Raw genomic sequence first — 27,612 nt, 5'->3', positions numbered from 1 at the left:
TACCCCACAAATAGCAATTTTTTACTTACCATCGCAATATAGGCCTCAAATAAAAGTATTTGGGAGTAGAATACGAATTTGATATCCAAATGTAGGACCATGTATTTAGGGCATCACCCACTATGCCAATATGTGGCTCAAATGAAAGTTATTTGAGATTAGAAAACGAATTTCATAAACTATTTTGAGGCCATGTGTTTGGGGGACGCCTCATCGTGTAAACTCCCCTTAACCAATGGCAATATGGGGTTTAAATAAATGGTATTTGAAAGAAGAGCACGATGCTGATATTTTTTCAGGGCCAACTGTGTGGGGGACCACCTCTCCCCCCAAAAACACCCCTAAATCAGATATCATGAGACAATTGGGCTAAAATAAAGTATTTTAAGAACGGAGTACACCTTACCAATAGACCAATAAAGTTATGGGATTCAGACTGTCAGTCAAGCGACATACTATTTTCGTAGCATGGTATTTCACTAAAAGCTCTTTAATTGTCGAAAATAAATATTCCAAGGAAACTTTTGTTTCAGCTAGTATGAAGATAAAATCCGATATAGCCCATCTTCGAACTTAACCTGCTTTATGGCCAAAAAAAAAATCTGTGCAAGGTTTCAGCCCAATATCTCTATTTTTAAACACTGTAGCATGATTTCAACAGACAGACAGGCGGACGGCTAGATCATCTTAGATTTTTACGCTGATCAAGAATATATTGGGTTGCCCAAAAAGTAATTGCGGATTTTTTAAAAGAAAGTAAATGCATTTTTAATAAAACTTAGAATGAAATTTAATCAATTATACTTTTTTTTTACACTTTTTTCTAAAGCATGCTAAAAGTAACAGCTGAGTCACAAGCTGTGAAAAAATTTGTCAACGCCGACTATATGGAAAATCGTCAATTACTTTTTGGGCAACCCAATACATACTTTATAGGGTCATACATTGATATTTCGATGTATTGCAAACGGAATGACAAAATGAATATACCGCCATCCTTCGGTGGTGGGTATAATAAGGGTTCGAACTGAATGGATGCCTATGCGTACCTTACCCTCCTGCCTATGCGTATCTTGAAAGGCAAATAAAGTTTATAAGACATGACTTCACTTAATTGCATCTACTTGATACTGTTTTTTTACTCGATCTCATTTTTGTCATTTTGCCAATGCTCATCACTTGCCCAACCCGTGCCAACCCACCAACCAACCACATATTTAGTAGTAGTCGAAAAAATACGATCGTTGTCTGTTGCCTAATAATAGTCATCTGGAAATTTTCAAACAAATTATTGTAGATCGTAATCATTGTGAAAGACTAGAACAAGGCCGCCTGCCATCAACATAGTGTGTTGCAAGAAATTGATGTTACATTTTTCAAAGCGTTGCTCGTGCAACTTCGATGCACATTAACCATATGACCACACATAAATTGTGGTCGTTGAAAGTAGTCGTTCGTTAGGATGTTATAAATATTTAAGAAAAAGTTTGTTGCAAGAGGAAATTTTCATAAATTCTGTCAGCCAATGCCTTTCGCTTCCACTCTCTGACTGTTCTGGTTACATGCTCGTGGAGTGTGGTGGTGTATCAGCTAGTTAAACCTTTGTTTTCGACATCCAAGTGAACCACGTAATCAATTGAGAGTAAAATACAACATTTAGACACGCGCCTATGCCACCACCTTCGGTTCATTGTATGGAAAACATACATTGTTGTGCCTTTATTGGCCGCATGTGAAAAATCGTAGGCTTCCGTTAGGTAACAGTAAATAGAATGTTGAGCTGAATAAAGGCAAGAGTGATGAGCTCAACATACGAGGGAGGACTACTAATGATGGAAACTATTTTTCAATGACAAAGATAAGCATATAAATCTAAAAAACTGAACACCTGGGTTAGAATACCGACGAGAATGGTAGAATAGGTATAAACAGGCATTATGTTCGTCCGGACCGAAATTTGGAAATCCACAACCTCGGATAAACATTTATATTTACCGCATTATGCCAAAGTCCCGTAAAAAAATCCCTATTTATTAACCCATAGCAGTTATGTCGAAACATGGTCCTAGATTAAGTTAGGTTTAAGTGTCAGTCTGCCATCAGACTCAGACTTTTTCGTCCATTGTGTTTCCAAAATAAGAGAGGAAGAAATATGTCTTCTAATTCCTACCGTTGAGCTATCCAGATCGCTTTAAAAAAACCCCATCAATTTGCGAATTTTCACATCCTCGGAAATCGGAAAAGTTCTCAAAGAAATGAGAAGCTAAAGTGGAACTCCTTTTGAATGCCAGTGTGGGACACACACACACAGCGTATGTTCCATAGTCTCTTCTTCTACGATGTCCTCACAGCTTCAAAAAAATTTGTTAGTAGCAAACTTTAGTCGGTCAGTTTTACTGTTCCACAATGTTGCATGGGAGTCCTTTTTCCACAACCTTAACTCGGACTGTGTCGCCCCTAAAGTCTTCGCATTCGTCAATTCCTCTGACCTTCTCGATAAAATCGTCTGCTCCTTACTTTGCTATGGCCCGGCATCCAAACAATGCACATCATCCTAAAAAAAGAAAGTAATCTTCAACTTACACTTCAAGGCCGTCCGAGGCCTTTCCGTCCAGGTTGTTTGGCCAACTCGAGGTCCTTAAGTTAACATCAAACCACCTCACGTATTCCGTTATCATCCGTATCTCCGCCTGAATAACCCTACAATTATCAGGCACTCGGAAACAGATCTCTAGTATGTGTAGTATAAACTTCAAGATGGCAATACCAGAGTTCCGTCTATCCCCAAGTGTCGTCTATGGTATCCTCTTCTAAACAGTTTTGCGATCGTTGCATAGATTATACTGCCATGGCATGACCTGCTTCTATTCTTTATCAATTCTCCCATCGCCTCAAATCGGACTGCGTCGTCCCTAAAGTCTTCGGATTCACCAATTCCTCTGACCTTCTCGTCAAAATCGTCTGCTCTCCCATTCCACCTTACTTTGCTATGGCCCGGCACCCAAACAATGCGGATCGTGCTTTCCTAAAGAAAGGTGGTAATCTCCATCTTACACTTCAAGGCCGACCGAGGCCTTTCCGTCTTTGTTTGGCCAACTCGAGGTCCTCAATTTAATATCGTACCACCTCACGTATTCCGAAAGAAAAGGTGGAAACTCCAACATACACTTCAAGGCCGTCCGAGTCCTTTCCGTCCAGGTTGTTGGCCAACTCGAGGTTCTCAAGTTAACATCATACCACCTCACGTATTCCATTATCGTCCGTATGTCCGCCAAAAGAACCGTACTATTATCCGGCACTCGGAAACAGATCTCTCCCTGAGTCCTCAATTTAGACCCCCAGCTCCACTCTGTCCTCTGTCTATGATCCATAAGTGTAGTATAAACTTTAAGATGGCAATGCCAGAGTTCCGTCTATCCCGTCTATAACAATAAAAGCCGTCGCGCGACGTCGTTTTGACGAAGGAGGATTGTCGGGGGTTAAAGGGGCTCAGGGAATAGTAGCTATAAAGGCTAAAGTCATAAGACTGAGGTGACCTTGCAATCATCCCATCCCCAAGAGAATTAAGGCGAACAATAGAATTGTGGGTTCAAAACCCTTTGCTAATGATGCGGTGATAGCCGTTATCAAAAACGAAGAAGAAGAGGGCTGGATATCCAGAAACTTGTGGAGTGTCATAGTCGACAGACTCTCACCGGTATGCTTCGAAGTCCCTATTGAATTGTTTGGACCTTTCCCAGAAAGTTGTCATGCAGTTTAGAAATGGGAACCATTCAAACTAATATCGTATGGATCAAAGCTCAGCCTACAAGTGCCATTGGGCCCTTGAAAAGGTTGGTGCAATTTTGTTTATAGCAGCCCTTGGTTTGGTTAAGAATGAATAAATAATGACTAATGCCGCACACACGGATGCCAAAGAACACTTCAAATCCCAAGTTCGTCTTTGAGAGTCTAGGAATTGTAATCCCAATCTTTCAAACTGGCAGATTGGGTGAGACTCGTTGGGAACCGAAGACATGAAGAGTTCGTACTTATCTTCGCCTGCCTCGAAGAGCTCGATAAGTCTAAAGGAGTTCTGTGTAAATTTCTCTTTCGAGGTGAGCTTAATGATCAAAATTTTATACAATGGAAAAATGATAACCACTGGAGACACGCCACACCAACCACGATTTGACGCGTTTGGAGCCCTTGTGAGGGGGGTCATCATAAGAAATAGTTCAGTGTGAGGGCTTCGAAGGTCGTTCATTGGTAGGTTGTATTTATCTCAAAGATATTGCCACGGCTAGGTGAGGATAGGTTGAAAAGAGGGTGTGGATACACCTAAGCCATTAATCGGCTTGTTGTGCGCTCTAAATTCTAAAAAGAATACAAAGCATTAAACAATGGTCTAAAGCCGGACAATATCCTGCAATGGAATCTCAATAAGATTTTGAGACCAAAAAATTTTATTCTACATACCAAAATTCTGTCAAGCTAGCATAAATTAAAGCTTTTAGGAACCGAATACGGATGATCGGGAGACCGGTTTACATGAGAACTATATCAGGTTATGGACCGCATGCCGAATGGGACACAAATTGTGGCTTGTAAGGACTCAAGAATTCAAATCGGGAGATCGGTTTATATGGAAGCTATATCAGTTTCTGCCCCGATTTGGACCGTACTTGGCACAGTTGTTGGAAGTCACAACGGAACACTACATGCCAATTTCAGCAACATCTGACAAAAGTTGCGGCTTGTAGAGGTTCAAGAAATCAAATCGGGAGATCGGTATATAGGGAAGCTCTATCAGGTTATAGACTGATTTAGACCGCACTTCGCACAGCTGTTGGAAGTCATAACAGAACCCTACATGCAAAAATTCAGCCAAATCCGAAAAAATTGCGTCTTCCAGGGGTTTATATAAGAGCTATGTCTTAATCTGAACCGATATGGCCCATTAGCAGTCCCCAACGACCTATATAAATATTAAGTATCTGTGCTAAATTTCAAGTTGCTAGCTTTATGCGTTCAACCGCAATAGTGATTTTGACAGACGGGTGGATGGACGGACACTGCTAGATCGACTCAGAACGTCGAGACGATACTTTTTAGGGTCTTAGGCGAATATTTCGAGTTGTTACAAACGGAATGACAAGTTTAGTATACCCCCTTCTATGGTGGTGGGTATAAAAAGTAACCTCGAAAAAGAAAATTGAAGTCAGGAATTCCGCGCTGCTTCCAAAATTCCTAATTGTTTTCCATACCACGCTCCTATGTTGGTACATATCTGCTATTGCGTCCCCACCGAAGTGTCGGTGTCCGTTTGCCGCGAAAGCCGGGCAATGTCATAGAAAATGCTCCAAGGTCTCATTACCTTCCCCGCATACCATACACAGGCTGTCACTTGCCGCACCGATTTTGCATAAGTGAGCTCGTAGTCTTATGTGTCCTGTTATGATACCGAAACTGAACTCCTGCTTGCTTCCTTTCAGATTTTGCCAATAATCTCTATAAAATGCATTCAACACACAAACTAATCCCGACCTACGGGTACTACAAGGTGAGACCAAAAGTATTTATAGAGCGTGGGTGACGGCTCAGTAGTTGTTTTTGAAGACTTGTCTGAGAAATAATCACTCACATGGCTAAAGCCTGACGGATTGCTGGAAACAGTCGATCAAAAACGAAGGGGGAAGGTTGCGAGAGCGGAGCCGAAATATTCAGTATGATTGGGTCATTTGGAGAAGAGTAAGGGTTGCGGTAGTGGTAAAGAAGGGAACTCAGGGGGTACTTCGACAGCACCAGCTAGAGAAGCATATAAGAAGTCATCATTCAATCCGACCATCCAAATTTACCCATGAACTTACCATTAAGGAACAGGGGCAAACTTCTCACATATCAATGAGTGCTGTCCGATTGAAGTTTTTAGCTCAATGATAAGGGGCCTCTTTTTTATAGCCGAGTCCGAACGGCATGCCACAGCGCGACACCTCTTTGGGTAGAAGTTTTTACATGGCATAGTACCATGCCATGTTAAATACTCCCGATGCCAGCATTGGGAGTGAATAACCTCCGGTGACATTTTTTTTCTGATGTTTTTACCAGGATTCGAACCCAGACGTTCAGCGCCATAGGTGGACATGCGAATCTCTGCGCTACGGTGGCCTCTTTATCCGGCACCTCACAGGATTCGAACCCAGGCGTTTAGCGCCATTGGAGGACATGCCAACCTCTGCGCTACGGTGGCCTCCTTATCCGGCACCTCACAAATGTTGCCAGCATTAGGAGCGGATAACCAACGCTGAAAATTTATTCTGATGTTTTCGCCACGATTCGAACCCAAGCGTTCAGCGTTATAGGCGGACATGCTAACATCTGCGCTATGGTAGCCTCCCTAGCCAGAACTGTATATTGAACGAAGCCTTGATTCGCGGGGAAACTCATCATAACAGGACCTTGTAAGGCTAAGAAGTCTTGTGAGGATAACCGCCATTGACTATGAGGCTTACTCAATTGTGGTGGAAGGGTGTATCCCGACCGTGGTCCGGATTCTACAGATAATTCTCCACCATTTTAAAACCGCTTCGGCGTCTATAACGGTGCTTAAGATTACTGGGACATTTGGCGTTGTTCTTAACCGGGAACAAATGGTGAATAAGGCAGTGATCGTAGACTAAGAATTTCCGGATTGGGTCTACTCAATGAAGCGAAATGGGAGAAATAGAGCTTGTGTTGTAGCTTTGTTGTTATTGTGGTTGTTGTTGTAGCAGTGTGTAATACACTGAGGCGGCGGCCCTTTGCCGATGAAGGAATTCATCGGGTCAAACCGGAATATACCACCGGCTGCCATGAGATTGTTGTAGCTTTGTGTTTCAATAACCTTTTGTTTATTGTGGAGACCACCATAGTGCAGAGGTTAGCATGTCACCCTATGGCACTGAACACCTGGTTTCGTATCCTAGGGAGAAAATTAGAAAAAAATTCCAGCGGTGTTTATCCCCTCCTTTAAGGCAACCCGGTAGTCGAGTTGGTAGCGTGCTCGGATAACCGGTACGGCGATGGTGGGCCTTGGTTTGTCTCTATTGTGGTATCGCAATGGACTTAAATTTGTCTAAGTGAGTCTGTAAAGTGCTGCCACTTTTAACTAACCCTCCCTTACCTATCCTTTCCTAATGCTGCCGACATTTGTGAAATAATATGCCATGTTAAAACTTCTCTTCAAAGACGTGTCGTACTGTGGCACGTTGTTCGGAACCATGTCGAAAATTGAAATCTAAAAGTGTTGCAAGTGTAATGACAAATTTAGAGTTTTTCCCATTACATGATAGGTAAAAAGAACAAACCATTATACCCATAACTTCTCTTACCACTCTCGACTACCTTCTTCTTCCATGGCTTAACCCAAAAACACAACATCTTCAGCTTGCATATTATTTGCTAGAGAAAAGTGCACTGTTTCCAGGTAACATTCGACAGCATACAGGTGCGACAATTTATATTAGTTCTACTAGTTTTTTAGCTCCTGCTCCCAACATTGCAGCATTAGTTGCTTCATATACTCATACTAGCCTGTGGCTCCAAGCATTCTCCATAGGAAGAAACAAAGTTTTCATAAATTACGCACCCCGTGTTAGAACCATTATCTGTGCTTTTGTTTAAACAACTTCTCCTATATCTTCTCCAATTTGGTCATACAAGTTCTGAGACTCAGAGTAGGATACTGGAGCTGAAACGGTAACTGAAATTATGATCATCAAGGTGGTTATCTAAGAATTGCTTTGGAGTCAGTGGAGTAAGTATAGATTTCACTGCTGATTGTCCATTTGCTTGTTAGAATCACAAACCAGTTGCTTTGAATTACAATTAAACCCAAAAATAGTGGTCTTGAAATTGAAATTGTTATAGTTTTGCAAGATATGATATCAACTTTTTGTGGCTAAGCATTGAAATTGCAATGTTCAAGTTTTAAGTGGGCTGACTTCAATTGCTCAAAATATTTGTATGATGCATGCATTGGTACGCAAATCAAAAGACTTAAGAAACAAACTTTAAACCATGCAAATTAAGAGTTTATATAGGTTGCACATGCAACATTTTTTTTTGTGCATAAGATTAGCCGCCACTTTTCACAAAATGTGATGACTTCCAACTGACATTGGTTGAAATCAGTCAAAGCTACTGGAAAAAACGAGAAATTTTAGAAAGAATATTTTTAAGCATTGATTGACATGCGTCCACTTTTAAATTAAAGCATGGCATAAACACGGTCGTGATTTATTTTAACTGGTAGAAAAAACTAGAAAGGTGAAATATAAGATAAATGCAATATAGAGGTTTTTAGGGCTATACTATTTGTTGGACCTGCCTAAGCGCTATATTTTTATTGTTTGGTTATTGGACTGCTTGGGTAAAGTACTTCATTAACCAAAATTAAAAATTGGAAAAATATGCCGGAGTCTAGGAACTCAAAATGTGAAATCGTTCTTTATAAGATGTAAAATCAAATCTCAACCGATATGCCCGATTTTCATACTCCTACGGTCTGCGGGTGATAGCTCCACTCGTTCGAACATAATAATTTCGTATGTTTAACAGATAGACACATGAACAGTTGATATTCAGATGCAAATTGCCCACAGACATTCCATTAAGGAACAGGACGCAAACTTATCTCATATAAAAAATCGCAGTCCGATTCTTATTTAAGCTCAATCATAAGGAGCCTCCTTCTCTATAGCCGAGGCCGAACGGTGGCCACTGGGCGAACCCTTTCGGGGAGAAGTATTTACATGACTGCTATGCCATATGAACACCTATCTCACAAATGTCGACAGCATTAGGAGGAAATAACCACCGCTTAAAAATTGTCTGATACTCTCCCTAGCTTTTGGAATATACATCAATACGATATGCTTACAGCTATGTCTTCAGGGATTACAAACGGAATGACTAGTTTTAACGTGCGGACAAATTGAGAAAGCAGGACAAAATTGGACTCAAATGAATAGAATTTGGGAGTAGAGAGTAATTCGTTTATTGGTGCCAAGTGCCAGGGGTGTCAATCTAATCAATTTCAAACGCGATGAAAAAAAAAATATATTACTCTTAAATCGGCACTCAGTTACACTATGCTATCTCCTTTCTATTGCCTAGAGCATTGTCTTGAAAGACCCAACCCACTGATCATGTTTTTATACCCTCCACCATCGGATGGGGGTATACTAATTTCGTCATTCTGTTTGTAACTACTCGAAATATTCGTCTGAGACCCCATAAAGTACAATATATATATTCTTGATCGTCGCGGCATTTTATGTCGATCTACCCATGTCTGTCCGTCCGTCTGTCTGTCGAAAACACGCAAACTTCCGAAGGAGTAAAGTTAGCCGCATGAAATTTTGCACAAATACTTCTTATAAGGTAGGTCGGTTGGTATTGTAAATGGGCCATATCGGTCTATGTTTTGATATAGCTGCCATTTAAACCGGTCTTGGGTCCTGACTTCTTGGGCGTCTAGAGTGCGAAATTCTTATCCAATTGGAACGAAATTTTGCACGACGTTTTCTGTTATGATATCCAACAACTTTACCAAGTATGGTTTAAATCGGTCCATAACATGATATAGCTGCCATATAAACCGATCTTGGGTCTTGACTTCTTGAGCCTCTAGAGTGCGTAATTCTTAACCGATTGGAATGCAATTTTGCACAACGTGTTTTGTTATGATACCTAACAAGTGTGCCAAGTATGGTTCAAATCGGTCCATAACCTGATATAGCTGCCATATAAACCGATCTTGGGTCTTGACTTCTTGAATCTCTAGAGGGCGCAATTCTTATTCGATTTGAATGAATTTTTGCACGAAGTATTTTATTTTTACTTTCAACAACTGTGTCAAATAAGGTTTAAATCGGTTAATAACCTGATATAGCTGCCATATAAATCGATCTAGGATCTTGACTTCTTGAGCCTCTGGAGGTCGCAATTATTATCCGATTTGCCTGATATTTTGTACAACAGATCCTCTCTTGACCATCAACATACGTGTTTATTATGGTCTGAATCGGTCTATAGCCCGATACAGCTCCCATATAAATCGATCTCTCTATTTTACTTCTTGAGCCCCCAAAGAGCGCAATTCTTATTCGAATTGGCTGACATTTTACACAGGCCTCCAACATATAATTTAATTGTGGTCCAAACCGGACTCTATTTTGATATCGCTCTAATAGCAGAGCAAACCTTTTCTTATATCCTTTTTTGCCTAAGAAGAGATGCCGGGAAAAGAACTCGACAAATGCGATCCATGGTGGAGGGTATGTAAGATTCGGCCCGGCCGAACTTAGCACGCTTTTACTTGTTTTACTTCTTCTTTACCCACCACCCTAGGATGAGGGTATACTCATCCTGTCATTCCGTTTGTAACGCCTTGAAATATTGATCTGCGACCCCATAAAGTATATATATTCTGAATCGTCTCCAGGTTCCGAAACTATCTAGCCAAATGGGCTATATCGGTTCAGATTTGGATATAACACCCATATAAACCCGGATTTGACTTCTTGTGCCCTTAGATGCCTCCATTGTCATCCGATATGGCTGAAATTTGAAACAAAGTCTTGTGTTGTGACTTACAATATACATGCCAAGTATGATCCAAATCGGTCTATAAACAGATATAGCGCCCATATAAACCGATCCCCGGATTTGACTTCTTCAGCCCTTAGAAGCCTCAATTGTCACACGATTTGGCTGAAATTCTGCCAAAACCCCTAACTTATGACTAACAACATTATTGCCAATCGGAGAATATGGCGATGTAGCACCCTAAGTACCGATTTCCCGATATGACTTCTTGAGACCAACAAGAAATCAAATACGAACTCAGTTCATAAGAGAAAATTTTTAGCGGAATCCATGGTGGAGGGTACCCAAAACTCGGCCCCGCCGAACTTAGCACGCTTTTATTGCTTTTTCTCAATCAGAAGTCTTTTAATACCTTCCATCATAGGATGGAAGTATACATACTAATATTAATGGGTGCTGTCCGTTTCAAGTTTTAAGCTCAATGCTAAGTGGCCTCCTTTTTATAGCCGAGTCCGAACAACGTGCCCCAGTATGCCACCTTTTTGGGGAGAAGGATTTAAACCCAGGCTTTCAGCATGATAGGCTGACATGCTAACCACTGCGTTACGGTGGCCTACAACCTGATATAAGTCCCTTATAAATCTATCTCCCGACTTCCACCATATCAGTGCCCCATATCAGCTCTGGTCTTACAATGGCAGTGTATATCCAGTAAATCATCTATAGGCAACACCAGGTGAGATAGAAACAAAAAGAAAACCCGGGCCGGGCCGAATCTTGGGAACCCTTCACCATGGATTCTGCTAAAATATGGGAGCTATATCTAGTTATAGATCTAATAAGACCGTTCTTGGCGCAGTTGTTGAGAGTCATAACTGAACACTATATGCAAAATTTCATCCAAATCGGATAAAAATCGGGGCTGGTAAGGGCTCAAGAAGTCAAATCGGGAGATCGGATTTTATGGGAGCTATATCATGTTCTTGACTGATTTCAACCGTACTTGTTACAGTTATTGGGAGTCATAACAGAACACCATGTACCAAATTTCAGCCAAATCGGACAAAAATTATGGCTTCCATGGGCTCAAGAAGTGAAATCGGGAGATCGGTTTATATGGGAGCTATATCAGGTTATCGACCGTTTTGGACCGTACTTGGCGCAGTTGTTGGAAGTCATATCAAAACACTATGTACAAAATTTTAACCTAATCGGACAAAAATTGTAGCTTCCATGAGCTCAATAAATGAAATCGGGAGATCGGTTGTGCTTTATATAAATCTGAACCGATATGGCCCATTTGCAATTCCCAACTACCTACATTATATATAAATATCTGTGCAAAATCTCAGGCGGCTAGCTCTACGCGTTCGACTGCTATTGTGATTTCGACCGATGGACGGACGGACGGACGGACATGGCTAGTTCGAATCAGAATGTCGAGACGATCAAGAATATATATACTTTATGGGGTCCTAGATCAATATTTCGAAGTGTTACAAATATTTCGAAGTGTTATGCGGTGGGTATAAAAACAAGTAAAAAATGTCCAGTGTGAGAACGGGTTGTGATATCTCTTTTAAATTTGGAATGGTTAGAACTGAGGTGATATCGAGATGTTGTGCAAAATTGCATGGCCTTAGGTTGTGCGGCCGCCTTTTCGCAGGCCTCTAAAATAGGTCTCCTCAGTATTTCGAAAATTTTATGGGGCTGGAAAATCTTCGTTTGTGGTCCAATATCCATTTTTTTGCTCGATAGTGCTCACAAATCCCTACCAAAAAGCCCGCTTGGGAAGAGACCAAATCTCGTCTTGGTTCGAGGATATTCGACATTGATTTCCTTTTTTTTTTTTTTGCACCTAGCCTAGACCTGACTTGAACAAGATATGTCAACTTAAACGGGTGCTTTATGTACTTCCAAACACCATTTCTTTAACAAGTAAAAAGGCGTTAAGTTCGGCCGGGCCGAACTTTGGATACCCACCATCTCGGGTATATACGTAAACCATCTTCCGTCATAATCCGGTGAAAATTCATAATTTATGCCCCTATAGCAGCTATATCGAAATAAGGTCCAATTTGGACCGAGAGATCATTCTATATGGCAGCTATATCCAAATCTGGACCGATCTGGGTCAAATTGCAGAAAGATTTCGAGAGACCTAACAAAACTCACTGTCTTAAATTTCGGTGAAATCGGGCAATAAAAGCGCCTTTTATGGGCCCAAAACCTGAAATCGAGAGATTGGTCTATATGGCAGCTATTTTCAAATCTGGGCCGATCTTTGCCAAATTGAAGAAGATTATTGAAGGCCCAAACACAACTCACTGTCCCAAATTTCGGCGAAATCGGGCAATAAATGCCCCTATCCAAATCTGGACCGATCTGAGCCAAATTGAAGAAGGATGTCGCAGGGCCTAACACAACTCATTTTCCCAAATTTTAACAAAATCGGACAATAAATGCACTTTTTATGGGCCCACGACCTTAAATCGAGAGATCGGTCTATATGGCAGCTATATCAAAATCTGGACCGATCTGGGCCAAATTAAAGATGGATGTCGGAGGGCCTAACGCAACTCACTTTTCTAAATATTAGCAAAATCAGACAATAAATGCGCCTTTCATGGGCCCTAGACCTGAAATCGGCAGATTGGTCAATATGACAGCTATATCCAAATCTGGACCGATCGGGGCCAAGTTGAAGAGGGATTGACTGGCCTAACACAACTCTATGTCCTAAATTTCACCAAACTCGGACCGGTCTATATGGGGGCTATATCAAGATGAAGTCCGATAAAGCCCATCTTCGAACTTAACCTGCCTATGGACATAAAAAAAGAATTTGTGCATAGTTTCAGCTAAATATCTCTCTTTTTTAAGACTGTAGAGTGTTTTCAAAAGACAGACAGACAGGCTTGGCTAGATCGTCTTAGATTTTTACGACGATCAAGAATATATATATTTTAAAGGGTCAGAAATGGATATTTCGATGTGTTGCAAACGGAATGATCTTATCCCTCGGTTGTGAGTCGAGTTCTCAAATTCCAAAGCCTTGATCCCCACTTTGGGCACATGTTTTTATGCCCACCACTATAGAATAGGGGTTGTATTCATTTAGTCGAGGTTAATTTTTAGTTTTTAGAGCGCACAACAAGTCGATTACTGGCTTAGGTGTATGTCTTTAGTGGCATGGGGCAGATTAAAAACTGCACCCTCTTTTTTACCTAACCTAACCTAGTCACTCCGTTTGCAACACATCGAAATATCCATTTCCGACCCTACAAAGCATATATATTTCTGATCGTCGTAAGATTCTAAGACGATTTAACGATGTTCGTGTGTCTGTCAGTCTAAAATTTGCATAAACTCGTATTTCTTCTATACGAAGGTTAACTTTTTGAATGGGCCAAATCGGACTAAGGACTATTTCGCTGAAATTTGAAAAAGGGTTCTTGTACTAGGCCCCAATATTTAAATCGAATATGGCCCATATCCAACCATATTTACATAGGGTCTTAAAATACTTTTCTGAAAACGAAAATTCTAAGAATAATAATAAACAAATAATCTTAATTTTTTATTTTTTATTTTTGCAGATAAAAGTGTCCTTAAAAATCAGCAACTAATTCTGCCCGAGTTTTGTGGGGCGCCTTGCAGCAGCTGACCAAAACTCATGCCATCTTTGCAGGGAGTTTTCCTCATCGTACTGTAGATACATGGATGCTACGACAAGTAAGTAAGTATTCATGATCTATCCAGGACCACTACCATTAAATTATCCTTGCTGTTATCAAAAATCAGAGCTAGGTTAGAATCATTCTTTTCAAGAAACAGCTTCTAATCTTACCTTCTGTCGAGGGAGAGATAAGTTAACGATTAGTTATCTGCACTCTCTGAAAGAATTTCATATCCTTAACTATTTTGCGCTATTGTCGTCTTGGGCCGGCAAGGCAATTCTCTCGAACTCAAATGTAGCCTTACTTTTTTTTAAAATAATTCTGATATTTGAGAGTTGTATATTCACTTACTGCGGTGACACACATTTCTGCCTGAAAAGCCGTTTATGTTCCTAGATTAGATCCCCAATATAGTTCTCGAAAATAATTGAAGTCTTGTCATCGGCAAAAACTGTATCCTAAACTTCATTGTTGGGAATGAATCTGTTGAAGATATTATAAACTGGGATCAGCGCCAAGAATTCTGTGTCCTTCGCCCGTCTTTTCTTAGTGTCCATTATACCTCAAATGGAACCGTGACGATAAATGCCTCCCTTGGTTAAGTTCCTTTAATTTAAGCCCAATATTGACACCGGGATTAATATCCATCCTTATATGCAGACGGAGATCTTTTTTCTGGGTTTCGCTATCTTCCGTCCCCCATCATGCGCAGTATTACTCTTATGATGGCTATGTACATCTAGTATATCATCATTAAGTTAACTCCCCACTTTTCAAGAAAATTCTTTAGCAGGCGTAGAAGGTCTGCGGCATATTGTATCCTTCTCTTGTATTCTCTTTGCTGGGTAGTTTTCTATCGAGGATATAGTCTAAGCAAATTTGCTCCCTTTAACAGTCCTAGACCGATAGTAGTTGGCACTTACACATTATATCTCTGTAACCCAAACAAGCTAAGGTTAGGTTAGATTGAAGAAGATCATGCGGAATATAATTCGACCCATGGCACAATTGTCCGTTCTAAATACTAGACCCCGAAAAAATGTACGACTGAAATTCCGTGTTGCTCACAAAATCCCTAATAGTTTTTCATTCCAAAATCCAAACCACGATTTAGACATTTTGGAAGTCAAGTGGCTAAAAATGTTAAAATAGGTGATATGCATATCATGTGTGAAAATAAAAAGTAAATACTTTTTATACACAAACAAAAACGCACATATTCTAAAATAATGTTTTCATAAATTCAATACAAGTAGCTTTTGAATTCCCACAAATTGAAATTGTAGAAGATAGTCTCGTATAACTGCTACTACTTGTAAGATACCATGTAACTGCATACAAATACCAAAGATCTCTTTTAAATCGTTAGTCAAATCATTGAGCCTAGTCTATGGGTTGCTTTTTCCTGATGCCATCCATTGCCAAGTGTCTGGGTGATAAAACGGTACCATTTGTCTTTTAATTTTACTCGGGCGTTAATGTAATTTTTCTCTTCGCTGGCGAATGTATCAATGACATACAAAAGGTGGGCTTTTATCTTTGAACATTTCGTTAAGTGCATGCGGTGTGTGAAATAGATTTCATTAACTGTTATCTGCATGAAAGACTACGGATTGAACGAAATACTTAAGCAACGAACTTGAAGATTTGAAAACAGATTGAACATGATCTTATGCAGATAAACAAATAAATCTTTGAGGTAATCCATGCCACATATCTTCTTTCTATTTTGCGATTGCAACTGATATTGTGTGCAGTGCCGTGCTAAATCAAAGAAATGCATACGCCTACTATTAATGTTTGGTCCAATTATTGCTAGCTCTCTTTTTCGGCTGATAGTTTTGTTTTTCAATTGTGAGCTGTATTTGCATATATGAAAGTTATTACAGAAAGATGCAGTCAATTTAAAGTTTTCATTGATTTTTGATGGATTTTCGAATAAATTTTGAATTTTTTTGATGGAGTCACGAATTAAAGCCCATTTCCCTCTAGGACGCATAGTTTAGGAGATACAACCAATTTAAAGTTTTCATAGTGAAAATTCGACTTTTGACGGATTTTCGAATAAATGTTGATTTTTTTGGTGGAGTCACGAATTGAGACCCATTTCCCTCTAGGACGCATAATTTAGGAGATACTGCCAATTTAAAGTTTTCATAGTAAAAATTCGATTTTTGATGGATTTTCGATGAAATTTTGAATTTTTTGATGGAGTCACGAATTAAGGCCCATTTCCCTCTAGGACGCATAGTTTAGGAGATACAGCCAATTTAAAGTTTGCATAAAGTTTGCCCCTGTTCTTCATGGGCAAATTTTTGCTACACTCCCTTATGCCTTTCATTAGACTCCTATATTGCTGTGGTTAAATATATCCGGTTTGGGGTATATTTTGGGAGTGAGATGGCCACCCAGACACCTGGCCCTTAAAATAAACATAATCTTCGTCTATTTTCTCAAATATTTTTTATATGAGCCCTATACTACCCTAGTCGGTCCTGTTTCATTTGAGCCTTATATTTTCGTGATTGATCTATATATCCATTTGGCGGGGAGTGCTTTTTGGGGATGGAATGATTCCCCAGACATTGCACTCAAATATGGATGTCAAATTCGCACTCTGCTCCCAAAGACCTTTCATTTAAGCCCATAATTGCCATAATCGTGAAAAATGTGTACGGTTTGAATGGCCTTTTGGGGCTGGGGCTAACACTCCGCCACTTTTCCCTTAAAATAGGTATCAAATTCGTTCTTTACTCCTAAAGACCTTTCATTTGAGCCCCATGTTGATATGCTCGGGAAAAATAAGTGCTTTGGGCTTACCCACAAACACTTGGCCTCAAAACTGGATTCCTTATCTACTCCCAAATATGTTTCATTTGAGTCCCAGATTGTTATGATGGCTCAAATAACCTATTTGAGGTGTTTTGAGGTGGTTAAGCGACACCTAATATCCTTAACACAATTTTGAATGTCATAGTCTACTCCCAAATTGCATTAAATTGAGTTGCATATAGCCATGGTCGGCTAATATGCCCATTTTGGGGGCTTTTGGATGTGATGAAATGGACATGGACTTCCTTTTTTTAACATCTTCGTAATCTACTCCCGAATACCTTTCATTTGAGCCCCATATTGATATGAACGTCCAATATTTCTGTCTGGGGGAGTTTAGGGGTTGGGGCGGCCCGCTGGATCCTTGGACTCAAATTTTAATACCATATTCCTACACTACTCTCCAATACCTTTCATTTGATACCCATATTGTTCCGATCGGTCCACTTTTGATTTTGGGTGGTGTTTTTTTAGGAAAGGGGGAGGGTGCACCTCATATCCGATATCGAAAAATTATATAGCCTATGGCTTATAGTCATGATTGGCTAATACGCCCATTTGGGGCGTTTTTGGTGGTGGGTGACCCCTATACTTTAACCTGATTTTGTATGCCAGATTCGTAATCTACTCCCGAAGGCCTTTCATTTAAGCCCCATAATGATAGGGACGTTTTGTTTGTCTGCTTGCTGGAGTTTTCGGGTTAGTGCGACTTTCTGGGTACTTGGACCCTATTTATTTCTATTTACTTCTATTTTTGGGTCGTACTTTTGAGGTAAGCGGAGGGTCCGCCCTACTTTTGATATCAAAAAATTGTATTGTCTAGGTTTCCTTCCAGATCAACCTACACAATCTGTGAAAATTTCAAGGTAATCGGTTCAGCCGTTTTTGAGTCTGTACGGAACAAACAAACAAACCGATAAACAAACAAAAACAAATTGATTTTTATACCCTCCACCTTAGGATGGGGGTATACTAATTTCGTCATTCTGTTTGTAACACTTCGAAATATGCGTCTGAGACCCCATAAAGTACATATATTCTTGATCGTCATGTCATTTTAAGTCGACCTTGGCATGTCCGTTCGTTCGTCTGTCCGTCCGTCTGTCCGTTTGTCTGTCTGTCCGTCCGTCCGTCTGTCCGTCCGTCTGTTCGTCCGTCCGTCTGTCTGTCCGTACTTGACTTCTTAAGCCTCTAGATGGCGTACTTCTCTTCTGATTTGACTGAAATTTTGCACGTAGTATTTTGGTATCACTTCCAACAACTGCGTTAAGTATGATTAAAATCGGTTCATAATCTGATATAGATATCATATAAACCGATCTTGGATCTTGACTTCTTGAGCCAATAGAACGCGCAATTCTCATCCGATTTGGCTGAAATTTGGCATGAGGTGTTTTGTAATGATTTTCAATAACTGTGCTAAGTATGGCGCAAATTGGTACATAACATGATATAGCTGCCATATAAACCGATCTGGGATCTCGACCTCTTGAGCCTCTAGAGGGTGCATTTCTGGGATTCGATTTGGAAGAAATTCTGTACAACGCCTTCTCTCATGACCTTCAACATACGTGTCTCATATGATCTGAATCGATCAATAGCTTCATACAGTTCCCATATAAACCGATCTCCCGATTTTGCTTCTTGAGCCCCTACAAGGCGCAATTCTTATCCGAAAGAACTGAAATATAACACAATGACTTCTATAATGTTCAGCATTCATTTATGGTCCGAATCGGACTATAACTTGATACAGCTCCAATAGCATAACAGTTCTTATTCATTATCCTTTGTTTGCCTAAAAAGAGATACCGCTCATAGAATCGACAAATGCGATTCATGTTGGCGGGTATATAAGATTCGGTCCGGCCGAACTTAGCACGCTCTTACTTGTTGGAAATAAGAATTTTTTCTTGTGTACAATTTAGTTTTTTTTTTTCAAATCCGGCTATGATTTATGAGTTTCCCAAGAGTTTATATGGGTTATATGACATATGTTTTGGGGACACCTACTTTAAAGTGAGGCACATAAATTTACATCTGGTAATCCAAAGTTGTCAGCAGACAGTGTGCAATCTCAGCCCAATTATTCTAACCGGTCTTGGTTAGAACTGGTTGAATTGTTTGTGAGTAATTCCCCAAAGAAAGCCAGCTGGTTGGGCATTGAATTTTATGCACTTGTCTGATGGTTTGGGAAACAGTAAACCAAAGACTTAAGCAACAAAATCAATTTGGATTTTTTGTCCAAGTCCAAGTGTAAGAAGACGATGCACAAATGTTGTGGATAAAATCGCTTAAATTTCTAAGATGACACCTAAAATGAATTGTCTCTTTGAAAATGAAAAAGTGACATTGTGTCACACTGAGAAATTTTTCCCAATCAGGAAAAGAGTAACACCGTATTTTCAATTCCATGATATGCTGAATAATGAAGAAAAATATTCCTCTCTCGCTTTGCTACTTCTAAGATGTCTATTGCAAGGCTAGTTCAAAGTTCATTTGTGTAAATTTTTAATATTCGCATATTTGCAGCGAAAGGCTTAACTGTCTATAAAATTTTAGGTTGGTTCTCGTTTATGGCATCAACTTTTGGCTAGCTTCGAAGCAGTACCTCGACTAACTATTGCTGGTAAATTTTACTAACAATAGTGCGTTTTTGTCTTTGGTTGTACGTTACTTAACAGTTTTAAGTGTGATTTATGTTTGAAATTTATTGCGGTAATACGATAAGAGGGAGTTGTATGAAAGTTTAGAATTTATTTTACATTAAAACTTTGTGCTTGGGAAAATTCATACAAATGATGTTAGAAATGCATTGCATGGGAATGGCAGGTGGTTATAATCTTTGGTAGGGATTCTATCCAGATGATGGTATCAAAGGAAAGAATTGATTTGTAGAAAAACTTCTTATATATTAAAGGGCGGTATGCTTTGCCCATAACGCAAATAAGAAACAAAGGAAGTAGGTATGGTAGAAAATCGTATAAAGTCAACATTTTGATACCTTTCACCACAGTAGACGTAGATAGGTTAAGTATTTTTTTTTTTTTATTTGTTTATTTTTATTTGTTTATTGAGTGTAACACCAGCACAACAAGATTATATCTTATATGTTAATGTGCTGATTCGCAATAGAGTATATAAAATAATGATTATTCTTTTTAATAGGATATTAACTAATCTTAACATTTTAAATTATAGTAGTAAATATTAAGGACATTTAAAGAAAAATAATTCGTAGTTCATTTAAAAAATTTAAATAGCTCATTTTTGAATGAAGTTGCATTGCTTATGCTCTGTATGTTGGGAGGTAGGTTGTTCCAGAGACGCGTACTATGTACAATGTACTGTCGTTCAGAGGTTTGTGTGGCAAATCGTGGTTGAATGAGTTTTAGGCCACGGTTGGATCTGGCGAATTTCAGATGTTTGTGTAGGTATTCAGGTTCTTTTGTGTAGATTACCTTGTGCAGAAGAAGTAGACATCTGACATTCAGTAAGTTTGAAAAAGTTAAGTTAAATATTTGGTATGTAAATTGTGATATACGAGCTTGTCGACTTTTGTTAAACACATATCTTGCAATATCATTGTAAGCAACATTAAGCTTTCTACTGGTGTCTGCATCACAATTCGCAAATATCTCGCATCCATATAACAGTGTGGGAATTAAATAACTTTTTGCAAGTAACATTCGGATGTGAAAAGGAGTTGACAAGCGAACAGTCCATAAATTTCGCAGCATCCCACGTACTTTGCCAACTGTTGCATTAATGTGATTTGTCCACGTTAGGGTTGAATTAAAAGTCAATCCTAAATTTGTGGCTACTTGTACAAGATTCACTACAGAGTTACCAATTTTCACAACGAGATCATCAGTTATTGTCACATTTCTTTTACTTATCAGAATCAGTTTGGTTTTGGATGGATTTAAACATAATGCATTATTAACAGCCCAACAATGTATTAAGTCTAAATCAATATTTATGTTAGACACACAGGTTTGGATATCTTTCAGTTTGCAGTATGTGTAAAGTTGGACATCGTCAGCATACATTTGGATTTTAGATGTTGCAGGCACATCAGGCAGATCATTTATATACATGGAAAATAAAAGAGGGCCAAGGATAGAACCTTGAGGTACTCCTTTAAGGACATTCAGAGAGTTAGACCAACTATTGTTATAAAAAACAGACTGCGATCTTTGCGTCAAATATGATGATATCAGCTTGCAAGACGTCTCGGAGAAATTAAATAATTTCATAAGTTTTAGGACAAGAATATTATGGTTTACAGTGTCAAAGGCCTTACTGTGATCCAAAAGAAGGAGAAAGGATATCATTCCGTTATCCATACTTTGACGAAGGTTTTCAATTACATCAATCAGAACAGTGGTACAACTTCTTTTCTTTCTAAATCCAGATTGCCAGTTAGATAACAAATTTTCAGATTTCAGAAAATGCTCAATTTGGTTAGCCATTATGCGTTCCAGTGCTTTAGACAGGTATGGTAAAATGGCGATGGGACGGTACTCATTTTTTGATTTGCGAATAGGTACAATTTTTGCATGTTTCCATTCAAGCGGAAAAGTGGATTTAGTTAGAACAGTGTTAAATATATATGTTAAATATGGCAGAATCTTTGGCACAATTATTTTAATAAATCGTGGATTTATTTCATCAGTTCCGATCGCATTAGATTTAATGGACAGAATGCTGTGTAGAACCTCAGTTTCATTTACACAGCGAAAGGAAAAAGGATTTTCAACAGCTACCATGCACATATTTTCATATATATTTTCAGTAGGATAGACAGTGTTTATTGAAACAAAATTCTCATTTAGTTCATTTATGTTCATGTTGGGTTCCAGCTGAGTATTGCGTTTTTCTCCAACGCCAATTTTTCGTATCTCATTCCATTTAGAGCGACTATTAACAGCATTCTGAAATTTATTATGAAAATACAATGTCTTTGCCTCAGTTATACACTTTCCAACAGCTCTTCTAGCATTTTTAAAATGTTCATGTAGTTGTGAGGTTCTAAAACGTTTCCAACGTCTATATGAAAAGTTTCTTTCATCAATCAAAGTTTTTATTCGCTGGTTAAACCAAGGTGGTTGTGAATATTTAATTGTTATTGTTTTCTCTGGAACACATCGATTGTATATTGAACAGATATGATTTTGAACAAATGATATTTGTTCATCCACAGAGTCAAAATGATAAATTGAGTCCCACGGTACTTCATCAGTAAGGTGATTCAGTAAATTGTAGTTTATTTTCTTAAAATCGCGGTAGGTAATTCTGTTGTCTTGATAGGTCATGACGTAGTTATATGTTAGAAACAGTAGGTCATGTTTAGAAAAACCAGGTGCAGCAAGTTGGTCATAAAACAAAACATTTGCAACATTGTTAACAAAAAATATATCCAGAAGGCTGGATGAATGACTCGTAAAATGGGTGGGCACAGAAGTGTTAGTAGGTACTAAGCCCAACAGCTCCATCGAACTGGAAAAATGAGATTCAGACAATATATTGCTATTAAAGTCACCAGCTATAGCTATATTGTTGTAAGAAAACGAGATTGTTTCGATACAAGATAGGAGCATGTCATATGGTATATTGTTGTGGGGCCTGTAAACACAGCCAATCAGCATCTTCTCATTTGAATAACAGTTTATTTCTAGAAATAGGTATTCAATGCTGTCACCTTGTGATGACATACATTTAACAGTCGCATGTAGTCCAGATTTCAAAAATATAGCAACACCGCCACCATGACTTTGCCTATCGGCTCTAAATATGTTATATCCTGGTAAGGTATATATATTATCGCATATATCCGGGCGAAACCAAGTTTCAGATACACATATGGCATCTATAGCAGAATTCACAAAAGTATTATGGTCAGGCAGTCTAAAACAGATCTCAGTCCCCGATTCTCAATGAAGACCCCAGGCCCACTCTGCCCTCCAGCTTTGAACAGAAGGCGTTAATCTTTTTCTTCCATTGCAAGACTGTTCGTGATGTTACCGTCCTGGTTGTTATTGCCCCTGTGGTCTGTTTACTGTCTGTAAAGATGTTCATACTCGACGTTCTCGTGTTAACACCACACCATCTCAGGCATTCTGTGATCGCCCCGATCGCCACCTTCATGACAGTATTATGGTCAGCCGGTCTAAAACAGATCTCAGTCCTTGGATTCTCAATGTAGACCCCCTGGTTCTCTGTCATTTAGCTTTGATGCATTCGTGTAACATGATCTTCCATATCGCAATACTAGGGTTCCGTCAATCCAAGACTGTGCCGCTGGCAACAGTTCCTCGCACTTGACCTCAAGTGTCGTCTCAGGTAACCGAATGGAAACCTCTTCCATTCCTTCCAGGTTTCCTATCGTTGTCTCGATTATACCGCTAGCTGCTCCTATCCTCAATCCATTCTCCTATCGCCTTAAGTCTCATAGCCGCAGTGGCTGCCTCACACTTTATCTGTATGTCTATGGGTGTATGTCTATGGGTGTATGTCTATGGGTCTATGGGTGGGATCTAGAATAGTCTCCAGTGCCGTAGTGGTGGTGAGTCTCATTGGTCCGCCTACCCTAGTCTTATGAATCTTGATAATGTCGGTAATGGTTCCATCATAGGGTCCCTATTCATTAGACTGTATTGAGTTTCCCGTCCCTTCAGTGCCTTATGTTTCAATATAAGGATCTTTGCCTTAGTCTTTCAAATCTTAAGTAAATGGGATTCTTGGGAGTAGGTGATAGTCTCATCGTCTGCTCCATGTTCTATAGGTTGCATTGACTTTCCTGTCACTGCATTGTCTGATGTTTTAGTAATAGGTTCTTTGCATATCCTAGTCTTCTGAATCTTGATATAGTAGGTAATGGTTCCATCGTCTGGGGAACAGGGGTTCGTTAGGCTGGGTTGAATCTTTCGCCCCTGCACTGCCTTATGTTTTAATATAAGGATCTTTGCATATCCTATTCTTCCCATTATTGGGACAGTCTGTGATGGTCTCGTCGTCAGCCCCCGGTTTGTAAGGCGGTATTGAGTCACCTGTCACTGCACGGCATGATGTCTCAATATGAGGATTTTTACCTTTCCTAGTCTTTCCAATTGCAGCCTTGCTCCCGTAGTAGCCATGCCTTTATCCTTAGACCACTTGTCACGCAGATTTGATCAATGCCAACCACAAGGAGAGTGCCTACCTCCTTCTACCCATTTCTTTGCGACCAACTCTTAGTTTTGCTTCCTCAAGAATCTCAACATGCGCAAATTTATTGCCCCATACCTTGATAAAGACCGTCGCCTTTATGAAATAGGGGATGTACATCTTTCTTACCAGGTCGAGCTTTGCGCCCAGATCCCAGACCAGACCCAGAACCCGATACTCCATTTGAGACCGATAATCTGATGGAATCCTAATGGATGCACTGCCAATATTGATGACTGCATAAGTCAGCTCATCTCTGTTGTGCTTCCTTGCCACTCTGGCGTGAGAGGGCGGCTCCTTAACATTATCAGAGACCATCTTCCCCTTCTGTGATGGCTGTGGCCTTTGTGTAAAAGTCACAGTCCTCCATGAAGACTCAGGGGCCTTGCCTACTTCCTTCGTTCCTGTTCCGAATTTGTCTTCCTCCGCAGGAGGGCTGGCTTGTTTCACCCAGAGTACTTAAAAGCAAGAGCTCTGTTTCTTCTTCAGCATTTTAGCAGTGTTATGCATTTCGTGAGATCTGATACTCTTTCCAGCTTCCGTAGAAGTGCTTGGAATGTCAGTTCTATCCCTTCCAATATCCTGCACTTTCGCCCGATTACGCTGCCGGTGCATACTCCCCTGTTTCCTTCGTCGTACCCCGAATCGCTTTCTCGGTCTGCTTGTGAGTTCAACAAAGCCATTGCTCACTTCTGCCCTCATCTCTCGATTCGTCTTTGATGACTGTTTCATTAATACAGTCGCTGTCTGAATCCGATTCGGAAACACCACCTATACTTAAAGGCTGGGGACAAACTGTGCAACCTTCTGATTTATCAGTCTCTTCTTCATTTATTAGCTTGAGGATTACTTGTGTGCTTGAAGCATCACTCTCGTCTACAAGTGTTAAGGCACCTTCACCTATAGGAGGGGAGGACAACATGCTACGGTCTGACGCCACCACCGCAGCTGTTGGGTCTTTGGAGTCCATAGTGAGCCCTCTCCAAAAAGGCTTTCAAATTTTTATACCCTACACCACTACCGTGGTACAGGGTATTATAATTTAGATAGACCCATTGAAAAGTATACCGGTCGACTCAGAAGGACTTTTTGATTCGAGATATACATATATTCGGAAAAAAAAATTGGAAATCGCACCACAAAGAAAGATATGGCAGCCCGAACTAATTTTCGAAATGACGAGTTCATCAATTTAAGTGGCCTGTAAAGAAGCACCCGGAGTGCGTAAGGCCTTGAAATTTGGCACATAACCTCGATAACACCTCAGTTCTTACCATTCAAGTTTAAGCCGTTATCTCAGACCGTTCTCAAACAGAAGAATTTTTACTAGGTTTTTTCGATTTTATCCCACCGTGCTTTGTCTGACTTCTGAAAGTACCCAACCATAATTGATGTAGAAGAAAGGATCTTTCGTGGTCTAGAGGCTTAGAATGGATCTTCAACGGAGCACCAGAATTTCATCCAGTGTTCAGAGCATTTTCAGAACGGCCTTATAGATGCTTAACTTCTCCCACCCATGTGGTGCCCTTGTGTCTTGCGCCTTATTGAAAGGCGAAACCATTTCGCCTGCAACCATTTCTTAGACCAACAAGTTCTGTGGACCACCAGGCGGTCCTGGGAAGTTCAGCTGAGAGCTGCGCGCGTGTCCACAGAATGTGGATAGTGTAGTGCTCCATAAATATGCGGAGTAGATGCAAGTCGCGGGCATTAAGCGGTTTCGACCGGTTCCACTGTGTGACAAGTCACGTGCGCGATCTTCCCCATGGGAAGGAAAAATCTTGCTACCTCTACATGGAAATATGTGGCTGCAACAACATCAACTACCATGGCACTTGAGTGCGTCATCCAGGGCGTTTGCAATCAACTTGACCATCGTATCTATGTTCCCTACAGTTTCCAGTTTCGTATTTTTGGTCAAGCGCTGTAGAATATGTGCCAAAACTTATGGCAATCCACCTTCCTCTCGTTTACTGCAGTGACTATTTCTTCAGAAGCTTCTGCGCACCATTTGGAGTAAAGTGCAGCCACTTTACCAGTCGAAATTAAAGTGGCAGAAAATATTCATTGGCTTTATACCGCCAATGCTATAACCACGATAGCTGTTGGATATTTAGAGCTCATTTCTCTCGCTCCAGAGGAGAACAGTAGTTGTATAGTCACCTAGATACTCGTAGTATTGGGTTGCCCAAAAAGTAATTGCGGATTTTTCATATAGTCGGCGTTGACAAATTTTTTCAACGGCTTGTGACTCTGTAATTGCATTCTTTCTTCTGTCAGTTATCAGCTGTTACTTTAAGCTTGCTTTAGAAAAAAAGTATATTTGATTAAAGTTCATTTTAAGTTTTATTAAAAATGCATTTACATTCTTTTAAAAAATCCGCAATTACTCTTTGGGCAACCGAATATTTTATCTCTAGGTACTTCCACCGAATTCTCATGAATATCCTTCTGTCATATATAGAACAACATGAAGAAATTTTCTTTTTCGTTTCTCCTGTACTCACTTGCGTGCGTGAGATGCTGCAATACAAAAGACTTAAGCAACGAACTTCATATGAAGTCTTGATTTATTTAATGGTATAATCGACGGCATTCATACCTAATAATGAATTAAAGCAAATAGTTCGGCATAAAAAGGTGATTTGTGGCAAATTGTATTACTCAATTACCAGCAGTATGGCCGGTTCTTAACAAAGTTATTAAAATTAACGTTTCATGTTGCACTAGTCATAAGTCAAGGAGAATATGCTACGCCTGGGTTGTTGCACCACCTTTGGTCATTCCACATGCCAGCACTCACTACACTCACCAAAAGACAAACGCATTCACAGCTAAGACATTTGCTTATATTTTCAAAAGTCTTCTGCGCTATCAGCAGCATGGACAAATTGGCTTTATTCTGTCAGCCTTTGCAAGGAAATTCATTCAAGGAAAGTTAAGGCAGATGCTGTATTTTGGAGGGGATTTCTTAACAAATCTTCAAAACGAATCCCATTTACGCGAGGTGTGTAACAATTATGTCCGATTTATATCGATTACATACAAGTAAATAGCTGTACATTTGATTAGAGAGCCGCAATATGTAGAGGATTTGCCATGACAGCTGGCAATAGGTGTTCTCATCATGGCTTAGAGCTGTCTTAGCAATGGCTTTGGGCTTAGCTCGCTCAGCATTTGATTGGAGAATTGGCCCGGCTTGGCGTGTTTCCGTTAGCAATGGTGGTGAGGCAAGTCGTTAATAGATTTGTTTGTTTGCTTTGTGTGGCATTATCTTCTAGTGCCAAGATGTGGCATTATACGGCAATTGCCTCATACAACATCT

At 39.8% G+C, this 27,612-nt stretch overlaps 1 protein-coding gene across 1 annotated transcript in view; it reads left to right on the top strand.

Annotated features, from left to right (window-relative positions):
• Window positions 1–27,612, top strand: part of LOC106086659 (uncharacterized) — a 243,113-nt gene that overhangs the window by 72,514 nt on the left and 142,987 nt on the right. Inside the window, exon 3 of the mRNA XM_059369555.1 lies at window positions 14,169–14,308. The gene's annotated coding sequence lies outside the window, so the exon portion shown is untranslated. The remainder of the gene's footprint in view (window positions 1–14,168; window positions 14,309–27,612) is intronic.

This window comes from Stomoxys calcitrans, chromosome 5 (genome assembly GCF_963082655.1).
Source record: "Stomoxys calcitrans chromosome 5, idStoCalc2.1, whole genome shotgun sequence".
Lineage (NCBI taxonomy): Eukaryota > Metazoa > Arthropoda > Insecta > Diptera > Muscidae > Stomoxys > Stomoxys calcitrans.
The sequence above is the reverse complement of the archived record's forward strand: the minus strand, read 5'-3'. Positions and strand labels throughout refer to the sequence as shown.